The 18,510-nt window shown below is 35.8% G+C and overlaps 1 protein-coding gene across 1 annotated transcript in view; it reads right to left on the bottom strand.

Annotated features, from left to right (window-relative positions):
• Positions 1-18,510, bottom strand: part of PCDH9 (protocadherin 9) — a 366,555-nt gene that overhangs the window by 163,790 nt on the left and 184,255 nt on the right. The window lies entirely within an intron of this gene.

Genomic DNA, 18,510 nt, shown 5'->3' with positions numbered 1-18,510 from the left:
ATGTGTGTGTGTGTGTGTGTCTGTATTAATAAAATGGAAGAGTACTCAGCCATCAAAGAAATGAAAACTTGCCATTTGCAACAATGTGGATGGAACTAGACAGTATTAGTCAGTCAGAGAAAGACAATTATCACACAATCTCACTGATACATAGAATTTAAGAAACAAAACAGAGGATCATAGAGGAAGAGAGGAAAAAGTGAAACAAGACAAAACCAGAGAGGGAGACAAACTGTAAGAGACTCTTAATCACAGGAAACAAACTGAGGGTTACTGGAGGGGAAGGAGGTAGAAGGCTGGGTGGACATTAAGGAGGGCATGTGATGGAATAAGCACTGTAAAGATTGATGAATCACAGACCTCTACCTATGAAACCAATAATACATTTTATGTTAATTTAAAAAGTTGTAAAAAATTTTTTTAAGTAAAATAAATAAATACAATATAAATAAATAAAATGTCAAATAAAATAAATAAATAATCTGCTTCACTGGACACACAATGACTCCTTAGATTAAATGACACATTAACTTTAATGGGCTAGTTACAAATGAGGTTAGAGATATCTTAGCATCTTCAAAGACCTTTATTCTTTCTTAACTTCAGGTAGATTACTACAGTTGAATTATATCAGAAAGATAATTCTGGCAAAATCATGTTGGCCTAAAATCAAATTAGCTTCTAAAAATAGCCTATATGAACTCTATAATTTTAAATAAATCTTAATATATTCTTATCAATTTCTTAATTTATTCAATAAATATTTTGACTTAAACACTGATTATGCAAAAAATGAATCAGAAAAAAGAATGATCTGCTGTCATGGAACTCATAATATCAAGGCAAGACAGATGGAATAATAATTTTGATAAAATACTTAAAAAGCTGTTGGAATCATTTTCTATCAGAAAGGAAGAGGAGAAAGAAAGGAGGATGATATTTTCCTCAAATTTGTCCTTAGATAGGATTTGTATGTGAAAAGTTGTAGAGGGAAGCATGAGAAAAATATAATGGTTTCTTTAAAAGAATGTTAATCTAGTCTTTTGACAGTTTTCACTGTAATTATCTAGTTCTTGAAAATATCCTGCATAGACTTACATGGAGGCCTTTCCCCAATCATGGAGAATTATCTATCTTTTTTTCAATATTCTCTGTCTTTCCATCACTTCTAAAATACCTCTTTAGTGGTTAACCTCTTCATTCGAAAGCTAATACATCCCTATCTTCCCTAGAAAGCAGCTTCCTTTACTGGCATAATTCCCTGCATGTTTTAAGAGCCTTGACTGAGCTGTTTGCCTTTTAGTTTGCAATGTGCTTTTGAATGATCAATATGCATTATGGAACTATGCTTATTCATCATTTTTTCCAACCAGGAAAACACATCAAAATTTTGCCAAGAACATTTAAACATAAATAATAATACTAACCTCATGCAACCTCTCATTACTCTCCATTTTTCAACTCCCAAACTCGAAGTTTTAGTTTTTCTAGTATTTTTTCATTCTTTCCAGGTTAAGTCTCTCAATTTAATAAATAATATTTGGAAAAAAGGCAGAACCCTTTATCCTCCTGTCAAAACAACTATAAAAATAAGTGAAGGTCTTGGGACACCCACAACTTCACAATTTCTAAACCAGTCACTCTTCTTACTGGCTTGGTGATCCCATTATCAGAAAGAAACTACATTTTATTGTGCATTAGTAAAAAAGAAATGTCCCAGGCATATCCTGCTCTGCAACTATAGCTTTAAACCGGTAAGAAAACACTCTCCATGGGTGCAAAAGGCAAAGTGAAAGATGATACTTTTTCTTTTATTCAGAATGCTCACAAGAGTCTCTAGAGCCAGTACTCTTTCCTTCAACTGAGATTCAGGATACTTCTACCGAAATTCAGGTGCTCTCTGGTAAACTTATTCTTCCTGAAAAGAACAGTATGCTCTCCATACCAACCTTAGAGTCTTTAGTTTGAAGCCCGAGTGTCTCTCACTCCATATATTAGAGTTTACTTTCACTCTTCTCTCATTATTGGTATTAGGTATTACCTTATGACTTAGAAGGCAAAATTTAAAATTTTGGACAATAAAATAAAATGTAGCAGGTATAAGAAGACCTAAAGAATCCTCAACTCCTAAAGTAAGTTTGTTTATTAGTATTTTAAACCAGTCATTCGCAGTAACCCATTTAAAGTCCTAGTAACACTGATACAGAAAATTTAGAATACCTAACCCTATAACTATATGTGTGGTATCACAAGTGACATTTTGAGATTAAAATAATGAAAAAAAAATTACTGATTCAAACTAACTTTGTATTCAAAGCATAAATGAGTAAACAAATTTAAACCATTTATGGAAAGCTTTCAGTGAGCTTTAATGTTGTCTGTTTTTTTCCCAGCCATAAACTACTTTGAAAGCATATGTTAAGAAAAGAACCAATAACAAAACCAGAGTAATCTAAAGTTGAAAGCATCCATAATTTTTGTAATGAGCAAGCAGATAAAAAAAAAAACAAGTTATTTCAGAAAATTATTTCAGAAAATTATTCAGTATACACACACACACACACACACACACAGTGAAGTTAAGGATAAACTGCATTTTCTACAATCCATTGTAATAATTTCAATCAGAATTCTTAACCTTTTTTTCCCACCTGTAAAATCCAATCCAAGTAACACATCTCTCCAAAATATCCATTAACCTATGTTTAAGATGCAATTCTATAAAACACTGAATTTTTCATTGTCTGGATATTTTGATAGCTTTTTCCATTATTTATGTCTGAAATACTTATCTTGCTAGTGCACTTTTTAAATTTAAAATGTTTTATATTGCTTCTGACCTACTATTATTAGAGAATTAAGAGAAACCAACTTTGGAAACCGCCTGTCAAGGAGTTAGAGCCCTTCTGGTCTTTTACTTGGGCTTCCTATGACTTTTACAGAAACCTGCCATTGGTAAATACAGGGAAAAAGCAATTTCAAAACAGAAGTTCTAAAAAGCCTTAGTAAGAGGCCAACTCTATAGAGAGTACAGGTGTACCTATACAAACAATAATTTTGTAATTAGCTACTGAGTTTCCAGTGGAAGTTGTTAAAGTCAGCAGTCATGGATTGTAGGTGTGAAGGCAATCGCTTAGCGGCTTTTGGAATTAAAATTTCAGTTAAAAAAAAAAAAAAAAAAAGGCCGCCTGGGTGGCTCAGCGGGTTAAAGCCTCTGCCTTCGGCTCAGGTCATGATCTCAGGGTCCTGGGATCGAGCCCCGCGTCAGGCTCTCTGCTCAGTGGAGAGCCTGCTTCCCTCTCTATCTCTCTCTGCCTGCCTCTCTGCCTACTTGTGATCTCTGTCTGTCAAATAAGTAGATAAAATCTTTAAAAAAAAAAGTTTTTTTTAAAGATTTTGTTTGACTACTTGTGATCTCTGTCTGTCAAATAAACAGATAAAATCTTAAAAAAAAAAGATTTTTTTAAAGATTTTGTTTATTTGACAGAGAGAGATCACAAGTAGGCAGAGAGGCAGGCAGAGAGAGAGAGAGGGAAGCAGGCTCTCCACTGAGCAGAGAACCCGACGCGGGGCTCGATCCCAGGACCCTGAGATCATGACCTGAGCCGAAGGCAGAGGCTTTAACCCGCTGAGCCACCCAGGCGCCCCGAAACTTTGTTTTAATAAGCAAATATTTCCAATTCGGAAAAGTGAATAATTGCTTGTATTTATGTAAAAATTCTGCTATTAAAACAAAATCTCTCCTGTCCTAAGGTTTAAATGTAAATCCAGAAAGTTTTTACATGTCATTAGCACAATTTGAATGAGATTTATTATAAGACTACTTAGATGAATGGCCATGCTATTTTTTAGTTTGAATTAAAACTGTGAAGCATTAAGTATCATTAGCTGTATTACATAAAGGGCACCAAGTTTAAGAAAATAGTTCTTTACATATAACAGGACTGATGCTGTTCCATGCAAGTTACTGAGTAACAATTTGAAGAGCTTGCCTAAGTAAGTGTTTTGTTCTGAAACAATTAGAATCAGCTTTTATTTGTAGATCTACCAGAATGGTTTTCATAGTTTGTAAAATAGGAGTCACTGATTTCTAAGATTGGTCCATGTTTTTAGTCTGCTTGTCAAGTTTTCTTCTAAATGCTGGCTCTTAACTGCTATGATAAGTGGTAAAAAGTAAGCAAATTATGTGGTCTCAATTTCCTGACTACAAGCTGTATTCACTTCCCTGATTTTCGGTCCACCTCTTCTGCCATTCCTCTTACACTGATTTACAAGCAAGGGAGCTACGGGGGCATATGGGTGACTCAGTCTGTTAAGCATCTGCCTTCAACTCAGGTCATGACCCCAGGGTCCAGGGATGGATCGGCCTTGAGCTCCCCATTGAGCCCAGCATCAGACTCTCTGCTCTGCGGAGAGTCTGTTCCCTCTCCCTCTGCCTGCTGCTCCCCCTGCTTGTGCTCTCTCTGTCAAATAAATTAAAAAAAAATGAAAACAACAACAACTACAACAACAAGGGGCTATAATAGTTATCTTTGTGCCAATGAAAATTAGAAATTCTCTTTCTTGGCTGTGGTCCTATGTTATCAAATAGTGCATCTAATTTTTCCTAAGTGTTGAGGCAGGACAATGAAATATTTTCAACAGTTAGAGCTATAGGCGACTGCAGAGAAAAGTCAGTGTTCATATCAATGATAGGACCCAACAAACAAGGAAAAGGTAATTGTACAGAGAGCGGCTGAGTTTCTGTGTCATAGATGTGATACTGAAAGACTGAAGGGGGAAAAATGGGACATTGAAAGAAGAAAATTGTGTTAGTCAATCTGTGAAACTATAGATGCTGGAATTGTACATAAAGGTTTTGCTAATGAGGATATGTTGTTTTAAGGTGTCTTCCTGCCTGAAACAATGGCATGAGGGCCTCATAATCAGTGCTGTGGTAGGCTTCTTATGTCCCTGTGGGAAAGCCAAGAGAATTTTCAAAATTTCACCCTTCATGAAAGCTACCCTTATGTCACTGAGCCACTGGACCCCAGAACTGCCTATCTCTCCACTTTCTGTAATGTAAGATTAAATTATTAAATGTCTTTGTTGGTGAAGGAACAATTGGCTGAATATTCTTATCCTGGAAATTATTCTGAGATAATTCCATGAAGCAAGACATTCACTATCCTTTGAACACCTACTGTCCTTTTCATTTCAGTAATGATAAACAAAACATCTAGCCACTGAGGACAGTAAGGATTAGGAAGAAATTCAGACTACGAAATTATTTTATAGGAAATAAACTTACAAGTTCCAAAAGGATGGTGTTTTATTTAAAAATTTTGGTGGGGAGGAGCAGAGGGAAAATGTTAAGCAAGCTCCATGCCCAGGTGTGGAGCCTGACAGGGAGCTTAATTTCACAACACTGAGATCATGAACTGAGCCTAAACCAAGAGTCAGAGGCTTAGCCCACTGAGCCACCGAGGTGCCCCTTATTTGAATTTGTGTAAATAAAATGGACAGGACATAATCTTAAACATGTCAATATACTATTTGAAGTATAAACAACAGAACATGAATGTAATCATCTAAGACCAATTCTTTACATTTTCAATATACTGATCCTGCCTATGACATTCATATCAAGCCTTCATGATGAGTAAAGTGGGATTTTACTGATGATCTTTTAGCATATTTAGTTAAAGAAAAAGAAAACATAAACTATGCTGTAAAATACAGACCTATGTTCCACCCATGCCACCCTGGGCACAAGGAACTATATGACAGAACTAACTCTGAAGGAATAAATATGGGTGTTTTTTTGCAAAATACACCATGGCATTGTTTAGGTCTATATTTTTATGCTAGAATGTTCTTCTGCTTCTTAAAATTTATTCTGTTAAAATTTTAAAACTATCTGAAGTGTCTGAACTATTTAAACTATCTGAAGTATGATTTAATAAACATAAGTTCAGGAATACCTCATTGCTATAAGTTTAGTTGATTTGTTTAAATATGCTAGTCAGTCCTAGAATAATATTACATTCTCACTGAAAAGAACTGTATGGTTACAGCATGAATACAGTGGTCCTGAAATATTGTGGTCTGTTGGCATATGTACCTATATGTACACATGCATGCATATATGTGTATATTCATATATGAATATATGTATAGCTATGTCATAATGCTTAAAGAAAAAAGAAGGAAGACTCAATTATTATCAAGAAATTATTAATTTCTTTATGACATTATGAAATCTGAGCTGAAAAACTTGCTCTGTTATTGCATATAGATTTCAGACCAAGAGTATGCTACAGGGTACAGTGGTAGGCAGGCATAAACTCTCCAACCTCTGCAAGTCATGTAGAAGGCACACATCCCTTATCAAAATATCCTGACTAGCTTTATTCTTAAATGAATGTGCTAAATATAACATTTATGTGCATATACATTACATACAATAGATATAATCCCCACTTAAATTTCTTCACTGTATTTACTCAGAATTTCCAGGATGACAGAATCATGTTCAGAGAATTGTACATAATTTTCAATTTCTTAAGCAAATACTTGCAATTATTCATCACAACCTTATCTTCTCTTCTCTTTTGAATCTTTTAAAACTAAACTCAGAAACTGGGCTTCAGTAAATACAAAGACTGCCTTAAATAAATATACAACTATATATTAATTTAAACTACATATTAAAATTAAATTATAGGGGCGCCTGGGTGGCTCAGTGGGTTAAGCCTCTGCCTTCGGCTCAGGTCATGATCCCAGGATAGAGCCCCACATCGGGCTCTCTGCTCAGAGGGGAGCCTGCTTCCTTTCCTCTCTCTCTGCCTGCCTCTCGCCTACTTGTGATCTCTCTTTCAAATAAAAAAAAAAATTAAATTAAATTATACATTAAATTTTGACTTGTTAGAGAAAAAAATGAATATGATAGGCACCTAAGGTAAATGTCAACACAGATTAATTAACTTTGCTTGGGATCAAGATATCTCCCCATCTAATTCCACAATAATCTCAAAAGGCTGAAGAGAAAATGATAAATGAGAGTGAATCTATTATTATTTCTAGAATACTACTATCCAGACACTGCTTACCAATGATGGGAACTCTTGTATTATCTATACACAAAATAATACAAGTGTTTACCAGTGTAGCATATAATCCAACACTTGTCCTTGGTTGATTTTCTCATCTGCTAAAAAGTTAACTGAATACACTCTGATTATAACCTTGAAAACTTAGACATTAATAATTACAACTATTACAAACAATAAAATGTTAAAATCAGACAAGAAAGAACAACTCCCATATATTTTCAAAGCTCTGATAGATTTTCTCTTTTTAAAATGACTACTCATACCATTGATGAAAATTGGAACAGCACATGAGCATTTTAGTAGAGTTACAGTCTGTTCTAAATCTAAAAATGAGTAACATGAAATGCCACATCTCACAATAAACAAAATGTATTCAGACACAACTGTATGGAGGAATATGGGTGGATGGGGGAGCAGAAAGCATGGGCATTTAACAAAAATGTTGTGGATACTGTGAGATTGGGTTTTGTCCCCACTGTTCCATATTTTATCTGTGTTCCCAAGCTACAGTACATTCCCTAAATCAGGTTTCCAGCCATTGAAATCTCTCTTCCTACATAAAGCGCTAAGCTCACTAATCTCTCAGCCCTTTGATAAGTCAACACGGCAATCAATAGCGCGCTGCCTTTGGATCTCAGTGGCATCCTTTGATTAATATCAGCTTTCTAAGAGAAACATATGAAAATCGTATCATGTGCAACTGGATCAAACTGTCAGGCAACTTTGGGAGACTGAAACATTCAAGGAAAATGTGAAAATGAACTGTAGTAGATAAATGTCAGTTTCAGGGGTTTTGACATTTTGTTATATTTAAATTAAAGGCGATGTTATTTTGGTTCCTTCCTGCTCTAAACATGTTGGTTTTCCCTTTTAGGAGATTCTGATAAAATATGTGGTCATCTCTTGCCAACATTTTCAATTCCTCTTCTGTGCAGACAGCAGGGTTTATATGATAAAATTTTAATGACCATGAACCGGCATAACAATATGAGGCACCAGCACATTTTCAATAAGGCTACGTGTGCATTTGTTAAGACTGGCATTGGGTGGTATTCTCCCAGCGGAAGCCTTCATGGCCTGAGACACAGGCTTAGCAGAGATAGAAGCTGCTCCAGAGAAAGCACCATTATCATGCAGCGGTGGTCTGCTGAAATGGGGATTTATGAATCACTGCCAAGGACACTATGTTATGGGCTGTAAATTAAAACTTGGGTTTAGCATATACCGACACTGGAGGATCTAGTTTTCAGATTACCCCACAGACATAGTTAAAAGCAGCTTTAGAGTACCCCTCAATCCCTGATTACATCCCTTTCAACTTTCCACAAAATCCTACACTTTTTTCTGATTGCTGTTTCAGAGGGAGGAAAAGTCTAAGTCAGTTCAAGAGAAGTTGTGGATTTTTGTTCAACTTCTTTCAAAATCCAGATTAAGCAGTGTTGGAACTGGGAGGAAAAATGCTCACTTTATCAAGATGAAATCATGACATTACGTTGCTTGTTTGGCTTGCACAGAAGCAGTTTTTGGACTTAGCTTCTTCCCTCTCATACATACTCCTAGCCCTGAGTCTCAGGATACTTAAACTTTCCACAGTTTTACTGTAGGTATTCTCTGAACAGATGTAATATTCCACCATAAATTTTCAATTCTAAAAGTGTCATTTTTAAGGGTTATTTTCTTGTTGTTGCTAACTATGACTATAGCCACCTTTGTGACCTCTTATGATCCAAAGTATTAACACACAATTATGAGGTCTTGATTCTGGATTTATATGGATCATCTTAAAGAAATTTTGAGGTTTATGTTGAGTACACAATGCTATTCTTGTTATGCTGTATAAATCTGATTGATACTAGGAGAGCTCTTCCTGTGAAAACCATATTGTAGCTCTCAGATGACAGAATTACTCTGAAAGTTCCATTCTGGTACCAAGCTTACTGTCACAGATCACAGGAATGAGAGATGGAAAATCTCATATGGGTCGTGGTTCAGGAATATTCCACATCATAAATGAAAGCATATTACTGCTATATATTTCAGTATCTCAGCAAGATGAAAGTAATGGGAACTTCTGATAAAGAAGACCAACTTGAGAATATGGAGTAGTCCATTTAATCCCATAAGTCTTAATTCTTGGCCAATGGAGAAATGTCTTTCTGAGCAATAAGAATACTGGAATATTGGCATAGAGAACAATTTTTTGGTAATAAAAATAGTGAAAAGATCACTGCAATAGAAATGGAAAGAGGTAGTAATGAGAGAGCTGGGAGGAAGATAGCAAATTTCAGAATATGTCATGAGACAGTCCAGTGAAAAGAAATTCCTAGAAACTTACCATGAAGATATAAGTAACAGCTCATATGGGAATGATGAAAACAGCTGTTTTACACCAGAAATGGAAATCACAAACACTTTAAAGTGAGTTGCATGAAATTCCACTTGAAGTCAAGAACTCACCTAGAATCCAAGGAAATAGGCTTTGACATTGCTTACCAGTATTAAGAAATTATTTGGGGGTTTATATTATAAAACAAATTAAATTTTAATTTAAAAGAACTGTTTTTAGAATAAAAATACTAAATACTGATTACATCATTAAGTCACATATTTCAAACATTTTTCAGGGATACTTTAAAATCACCATAGATATGAGAGAATAAGAATACAGTGATTATGTTTATGATCATTATAAATACATTTACAATATATATTGTGTTTATATAATTATGTACATATATATCACTACTGATAAATACAATAATTTAAATGTGCAGACATAGGTTTAGAATTTTAGGAAAATGTAATCTGGTATATTTAAAGTATTATTATTATTATTTTTTTAAAGATTTTATTTATTTATTTGACAGACAGAGAGGCAGGTGGTGGGGGGAGGCGGGGAAGCAGGCTCCCTGCTGAGCAGAGAGCCCGATACGGGGCTCGGGGCTCTGTCCCAAGACCCGGGGATTATGACCTGAGCTGAAGGCAGAGGCTTTAAACCACTGAGCCACCCAGGCGCCCCTTAAGTATTATTTTTTTAATGTAACTACTAATAAAGAAATAATACAGCTAGTTGCCTTAACAAACATACACACACCCAAATCTAAATTTATTGGATTTGAGTCAAACTGTCCAATTTCCTGATGATATTATAAATCTAATACCAGAAGCACTCAACCTACTCTTCTTCATGAAAAGAAAGCACTTAAGTAATAATCACATTAATATGACTTATTTATAAAAATAAACAGTAAGATTCCATTAAAAACTTAGAAATATGTTTTTCAATAACCAATTGCTTATCAAATTTTTAACTCAGGTTAAAAACTGCAGTACACAATAGGGGCACAGAGGAGTGCTGGAGGTAAGAAATATATAACAAATTTTCCTGGTAAAAGCTTAGTATTTTGAAGAACCAATAAAAATTCATCTATACAAATAAAACAAACTATAGTTTCATTAAATAATTAACTCCTAAAGTCATAAAATACTTATTCTTATTTCAGAAGGAAAATTTCTACTTCTTCAGGACTTGAAAATGTATGTATCTTTGATTCGTTCTGAAATATTTCCCTACATTATAACTGATAATTTGAATAATGAATAAAAACATTGATAGATACTGTATTTTCAGAGAAAATGAGACTTCATCAGTACTCCTCATATATGCATATGACAATTCCAAATGAACACACTAATGTTTATTTGGATAATAGGCAGAGTAGGCATTCTGTCTGTTTCTTTTGTTTCCCAGGATCCTCTTCTTCTCCAAGGAATCCCCCTCCCCAACAATCAGTTCAAAAATGTCAGATGCAGCTGACCAACACATCCCTCCCTGCTCCAAGGTTGGGCAAATGATACCCCAGCCATTCATATATTTGATCTACTAATCACATTAATTTGTTAAGACTTGAGCATTTCATATAAGCGAAGGTAATAAAATCCTCTTTTAGGACTTCTCCTGGAACAGTGGGCAAAGATAAAATAACTAATACACATAAAAGTCTACCAAGTACCAGGCCCTCTTTTAGACACTACCTGTAGTAACAAATGTTGTGCTCCTAATGTTAATCCCATGTTTACTGAGCAAGTAGGGTGTGGAGATATCCAGGGCACACTAAGTGACAAGAGCCTACCTAGAAATAAAACCCAAATGGAGGAGGGTTCATTAGAGATCCTCACTTCATTAGAGCAACAGGGCACAGCTGAACCTGAAGGAAGTGTAGGCAGGCTATGCTTAAACTTCTGAGGGCTATCAGCCAACATGTTCCCCTTCATGTTTAAAAACACAGTTTAGGGGCACTTCAGTGGCTAAGTCGGTTAAGCATCTAACTCCTGGTTCCAGCTCAGATCAAGCACCTGAATTTTGATTTCAGCTCAGGTCAAGCATCTGACTCTTGGTTTCAGCTCAGGTCACAACCTTCAGATTCAGGCTCTGCTTGGGGCTTATGCTCAGCACCGAGTCAACTTGTCTCTCTCCCTCCCCCTCTGCACCACCCACTCTATTCCTTTCCCATCTCGTGTGAGGCACTCTCTCTCCTCCTCTCTCAAATTAATAAATATTTTTAAAAAATTAAAATAAAATGAAAACACAGTTGGGAAGTGCACCTTAGAATGAGAAATCCTGATAAAAACAGTAAGATGATGTATTACTTTTAATATGTTACTTATATTTCATGTAATGCTCTATATGCAATTCAGTGCAAATCCAAATAAACAGATAAATAAAGAGGGTGAGAGGAAAGAGAGCGAGAACTTGAGTCTCAAATGAAAAGCAGTATTTACTGGAAAGAAAGAAAAGGTCTTTCCTTTCTCTCCCTGCCTCCTCACAAATTTCACTAACTTGTCCAAAACTGTATTACTATAGCCCCATCTATGAAAGGGGTATCGTAAGACTGTGGTAGAATGCATTACTCACTAACAGTCACAGTTGCTATTCGTTCCCTTGGGTTTTCAGCCCCTTGGCATTAGACAAGGCCATATAACTAGTTCTTGCCACAGAATTGTGATTAAAATGAACTGACGGGGAAAAAAAAAAAAATCCTTGCACAATTCTTATCTGTTTGTTCCCAAAATGAAGCTTGGTGTCCCAGTTGCTCCTGGACTCCCTCGTCAGGGAGGAAAATGTTCCTAAGGGTGTATCTCCCGGATGGGCACATTCTGTCAGTCTGGGTCCCTGAGCCAGTGCATGGATTGGAGGTGTTCTGCCATGCATGGAGCTGATGGCATAAGTGAGAAATGAGGTTTTGTGGCATAAGCCTCTTGGGGTTTGGGGAGGGGTGTGGGGATGCTTCGTTTAGTTTTACTACAACATGACCTAGTCTATCCTGATAACTACAACATCTTCACCCACAATAAGCTATAGAAGACATCTTCTGAGTGTACTCTAAGTTCTATAGTCTACCCCTAAATTGGACAGAATATACATTCAATTAATAACATGTAATTAATAATTTTGGTTAAAAATGTGATTTCCATTGTTTTTCTGATCAGTGGCTTAAATTCTCATGTCAGACAAATCCACCCTATCTCCTGTTACTGAATACTTTCCAGAGCAAAAAATCAGTACAAAACTGCAAAGTAACTTCAAGTATCTAAGTGAAAAACAAAATGAAATGACCAAAACAAATATAAAACTGGTCACATGTTATTACAAGGATAGCTGAAAAAGAACAATTAACTTTCTGAAATTTTCCTTTTTAACAAACTGGGCTGACATCATATATAGAAAGCCTTTAGTCTTTGCATTAGCAACTCTCTTTCTAGTCATTAGAAAACAAACATTGCTTGTCTGCTATGTGCCAGGCACAATGAGAATATCAGAAATACAGTGACAAATGGTGCCTAGCTCCAAGAGTTCAGGAGAAATAGAAAAGAAAAGAAACAATTAGAATTTGCTTTGTTGTGCTCTAATAGAGGTATGCAGTGACATGTCAGGAGCCCTGTAGAGAAAGACCCAGTGCTTCCTAAGGAGTGTTAGGGTAGCAATTACATAAAAGTTAATCCCTGACAATCTGTGAGGATAAAAGAGTTTGCCATACACAAATATTATAAACTAGAGGGAGTACGTGGAAGGAGGTGAATTTGAAAAACCATCAATTTGTTGAGAAAAAAAGTCAAATCTGGGGAATTTGGGAAAATTCGGTTTACTTGGAAGAAGGGGTTTATACAGTAATAAGCTAGGAAATGTACTAAAATGAAAAGAGAAAATAGCATGTCTTAAATATCATGAAAAAGACTTGGGACTTTATCCTCAAGGGATAGGAAATTGCTTACAAATTTATGCAAGAAAATGACATGCCAAATTTGTATTTCAGAAAGCTCTTCCTAGAAGTAATTTTGGAGACTGGATTGCTGGGGGAAGGGATGTTAAGGCCAAGAAAGTGATCGGCATGTATTGCAGCAATCCACATAAAGAATGATTAAGGACTGAAGTAAGCCAGTTGAAGTAGGCATAAGAGGACTGTATGAATTTAAGAGCTATCCAGAAGTTTGAATCAATAAGACTTAGTGATCAGTTGGATGTGAAAAGTGAGGGAGAAGAGGAAGGGAAAAATCTAAGATTTCTTTTCTGTGACAAACTGAATGGCAGTACCAAATACAGGGATAAAGCATACAGGAAATAGTACAATGGAAATAATGTGATGTAACTGCAGGGCCTATGGGACATTGAGACAGAAATATGCAATCACTGAAAACATAGACTCAAGTAACAGCAAAATGTCTACAGTGGTTTAATAAGAGGGAAGAAATGGCTTAGAGTACGTGGGAAAGTAGTGGCTCCTCTAACAAGAATCCAAAGTTAGAGCACGTGTCAGCATTCGTTGATCTGGAGGTTTAATACCACCATCAAGTTCCAGCTTCTTTATATGTCTGTGGTCTGTAGTTTTTCATCATTAGTGTGCTATCTCCGATGGTCATGGGATGGCCCCCCAGTGTAACAATCATGATTATGCATGTGTGACTTTGTTGAGGTCCTGTAGGAAAGTTGTGTGAGCTTCCTACTGTCTATTTTAAATGCATAGAAACTTTTTTTTAAAGATTTTATTTATTTATGTATTTGACAAAGAGAGAGAGATCACAAGTAGGCAGAGAGGCAGGTGGCGGTTGGTGGGGGGGGGTGGGGAGCAGGCTCCCCACTGAGCAGAGAGCCCAAGACCCAGAGCTTGATTCCAAGACCCTGAGATCATGACCAGAGCAAAAGGCAGAGGCTTAACCCACTGAGCCACCCCGGTGCCCCATAAATGCATAGAAACTTTAAGCAGACCACTGCAAATCTCTTTTCAAATTAGTTTAAACTGGTTTAGACTAATCTATCCCTAACCTAGGGAAGAAGAATGATATTAATAGAATTAGCTCATTTGAACAAAGTCCCATCCCTGGAAAGAGGGCCGGAATCAAGGAAGAAACCCCAAAACAATCAGGGTTCTACTGGGAATGAGAAGTGGAGTCACAGATACTGAGCAGACAACCAAAAATGCCCATAAAGGTCAAGAAGAAACTGGGCCAATTTCTGAAACTCCTTTTCCTGAAGCTACATTCAAAGGGGGAAAAATGGAAGAAAGCAGTATCATTTTTCAAAGAGAAGCTTGAATACCCATTGCATCAGAAAATAGTAAGAAATATAATCTTAAAACAAAATTTCATTACTAGAGTGGATAGAAAGAAGAAATTAAAATTCATATCACATTTTATATGGCTATCAAAATGATACCCAAAATGCCAATTCCATGTGGAATTCCTAGTGCTTTTCAAAAGTATTCACTGTGTTATCTTCATGTATGAAAGTGTGTATTTGTGCACAATATATGCACATGCACATAAAAGTGCAATAACTCACTCATTTCTTTAGCCCCAAGAGAATTATGCCCTAGGCTTCCTCCAGGCGATCCCTTTTAAAACAAATCTAATGCTTTCAATGGAGTATCATAAGTGGAATGGCAGATGTTAAAGTATATCCTGGGATCTTCCAAAGGCTGCTGACTTTACACTATAGTTTCAGAGATAGGAAAAGCTGTGGCTAAATCTTACTGAACATTAATAAGTCAAGAAAATGAGCAAATTCATGGAGGTGGTGGGGAAGCCCCTTAAGGGCATGGATGTCAGTTTGTATCAGGGCTCCAGAGAAGGGGGAGAAATTATTCCCTGTGAAATGGGAGAAAGAGGGTAAAGAGAAAGCAGCTTCAGGGGATGGCCTCTGAAATCTTCAGCAAAATTACTTAAAATGTAAAATGCTTGTTGTAAATGGATTTTTTTAATGGGAAAAAATGAGGATGCTGGGTCTGATATCTTATTAGTTATCTGGACATATCAGGTGAAGTGAGATTGTCTATGCACAGACAACAGGCACAAATGTAAGGGACAATGGAAATGCCAGCCCTCGGGAATTTACAAATGGGGGCGGGGAGGGGAGACTGAGACATTCACAGGATCTAAGGAATTAGAGAGACAGAAAAGGTTACTCGGATCTCCAAGAGATAGGGGGAGCCGCAGCAAAGATCTGGGTGAAATAACATTTAAAAACAGAGTCCTCTATCTAGCATCCTTACCATTTTAGTGCCTAATATACAACTTTAGTGTCTGATGTGGTAAATGTTCTCAGTTGAGTCTGAGTTATTCTACAATATGACTCAAATTTCTCTTTTCTATTTTATTCTTTACCACCCCTTCCTTACATAAATCCTATAAATGTTTTTAAAATGTTCCTATCATGCCTACTAAAACTTAACTAAATATGATGAGAAACTTCGGTATTCCTTTCCAAAAGGAATAAACACTTGGCCTCATTTTGGTTGTCCAGAACAGTGTGGAAAGAAACTTCCCATCAAACTCTGATGACTGCTGTCCCCTGATTACTTTTGGCCTGTTTTGTTTTTGTTTTCATTTTCTCCTTGTTTTCTTATCCTTATTTTTCATTATTCCCTCCTCTCCTTCTGAATCTTACTGGGGTGTTTTAGTGGTCAAAAAGAAAGGGAAAAAGGAAGAGTATTTAACTAAATGTAACTCATTCATCCCAATATAAACTTGAAACCCCTGAAACATAGTTTATATTAGCAGGAGATCTTCATCCCAACAGATCAGAATTCCATCCTCGGCCAAAGGCCCATGCTATTACTCACACTATTTAATATGTTAAGAACGAAATCCCCCAAGAATATAATTATTATAAGATAATGTACTCTCTTAGCTATGTGGGCTTCCCTAGCAGTTATAAAAATGTTGCCAAGATTACACTCCAGCAATTAGCCCTCGGTGTGGGCTGCTAATGGATTTTACACTCAGCTTTTAAGATAGAGACCCTAACACTATTTTAGAAAATAACTCTTGAAAGATGTTTTTAGATTAACAGGGACAGAATAACAATCTTGGTGAATCAAACAAACTTTTTTCTGTTTGATAAAACTGATAAAGCTTAGTAAATACATTAATATTTGCATCACAAAAATACAAAAATATAAAGAGGCAGAGCTTTTTTAAAAGACCTAAGGTCAAGTTCGCAATGATCAATGTAAAGATCAAAAGTAAAGATCAAAGATTTTGGCAACCCCTGTGGCTTTGCTACATATTTTTATTGTCTCACAGAACTGAGAATCTATGATGTTTTTGCTTATTTTATCACTCAGAACAATCTATTGAGAGAATGTTTCACTGTGTCTGAGTGAGTCATCTGAGCTATAAGCATAAAATTAAAATAGCAATGATCTATGATAACACAGGAAATGTATACCCAAAAAAGGCTAAACTATAACATAACAACAATATGGAAAACACTAAGAAAACCCTCCTCACCCTAAAGAGAAGAAAATATAATCATATTTTTATTTGACAAAATAAAAACCCAAACAATTGAGAAATGAGGGACATAAAAGATCAGTTCCTCTTAACAAACCTTAATAAGCACCCAGTATGTCAATAAATTATAGTCTCTGTCACACAGGAAAGTTAGACTTACACAATTTCAATATAATCTAGTAAATATTCTGAGAAGACATTTCAAATAAAGCAATGCATGTTAAGGACTTATCACCATACCTGCATAATAAGCACAGGATACATGATGTAATATATACATATTCAGATAATATGCATATAACATAAAGTGCTAATGGGGAATGCAGGAGAGGCAATAAGACAAGATTAGTGTGGTTTTTTTGGTTACATTAACTAGTGGCAAAACCAGCTAGAATCCAGGTTTCTTAACACCCACTCTAATGCCTTCTCCAAAAGGCCATGGTGCTCACTGTCTCCACCGGGATGAAATCTTCAGTTGAATAGTAAGCAGCACCTGCAGAAGTATACTTGCCATTCTCTTTCCTCCTCAACCCCACCCAAGTAAAAACAAAACACCTTCTAAATATTCAAGTTATGTTTTTCTAATTATAGCTCTAACCAAAAGGACATCTGCAATAGAAAAGAATGGCATTTTCTTTTGATTTCATATATATAAATACATCTCAGTATTTCAAAGGTTAAGTTATGCAAAATATACAGTTGCATATAAGGACCCTCCCTCCTTCTGTTCATTGGAAATTGACATCCAGAAGGTCCTCTCTATGAATGCTCTATTTCTTTCCCAGCCTTGTTGCCTATCAATTTGGGATCACATTTCATCATGAGAAGTTCTTGATACATCTTCACAAATAGATACAGGAAGGAATAAGTGTAATACCTTTAAGCAAAATAAAACATATTAATGAAAACATATAACGCCATTCCAAGTAAAACAGGATCTTAATCACATGCCACCCAGATCTTGTGTTCTAATCCAGACCTACACTAAAAGTCAACTCTCCTAATGTTAAAATTACGCATAGTGAAATGGATATATGAATGTCAAATTGGAAAGTTGATTTAAGGACCTGCATGGATTAACTTTAAGATAATTAATTAATTAATTAATTAATTTTAAGATTATTAATTAAGCTTTAAGATTATTTACTCCAAAGCACTATAGAACATATTATCATTTTCTTAATCAACAAAAGCATGGTACACTCTACACCAGATTTCTCTGAAAAAATCAATTCAGAAGAATTAATTACTTGAGAAATATCTGTTTCTGACATTGTACTTCTTTTCAGTAATAGAAAAAATAACTTTTATGCTACTTCTCTCATTACATATGTTGCTCATCCCTAATCCTTGATAACTGACCTTAAAAACCTAGGCTTCCAAAGATATAGTGAAATTGATCCCTAAAAGAAATCTTGACAAGTAATTTACTTCAAAAAGGATCCAAACACTTGCTCACCTTATCACCTAACATGAGAGCTCCTCTTTCATAGCCTAGTGACTGCAAATGGCAATGGAAACAAGTGTTTAATAGCTTGACTGGGTGTATTTTTTCCCTTGCATAAATCCATCCCTCTCCCAAGTGGTTCACAAACACTGCATTTTTCCAGGAAGGTAAAGTAAATTT

The sequence above is a fragment of the Lontra canadensis genome, unplaced genomic scaffold, assembly GCF_010015895.1.
Source record: "Lontra canadensis isolate GAN:19392208 unplaced genomic scaffold, GSC_riverotter_1.0 scaffold119, whole genome shotgun sequence".
Lineage (NCBI taxonomy): Eukaryota > Metazoa > Chordata > Mammalia > Carnivora > Mustelidae > Lontra > Lontra canadensis.
The sequence above is the reverse complement of the archived record's forward strand: the minus strand, read 5'-3'. Positions and strand labels throughout refer to the sequence as shown.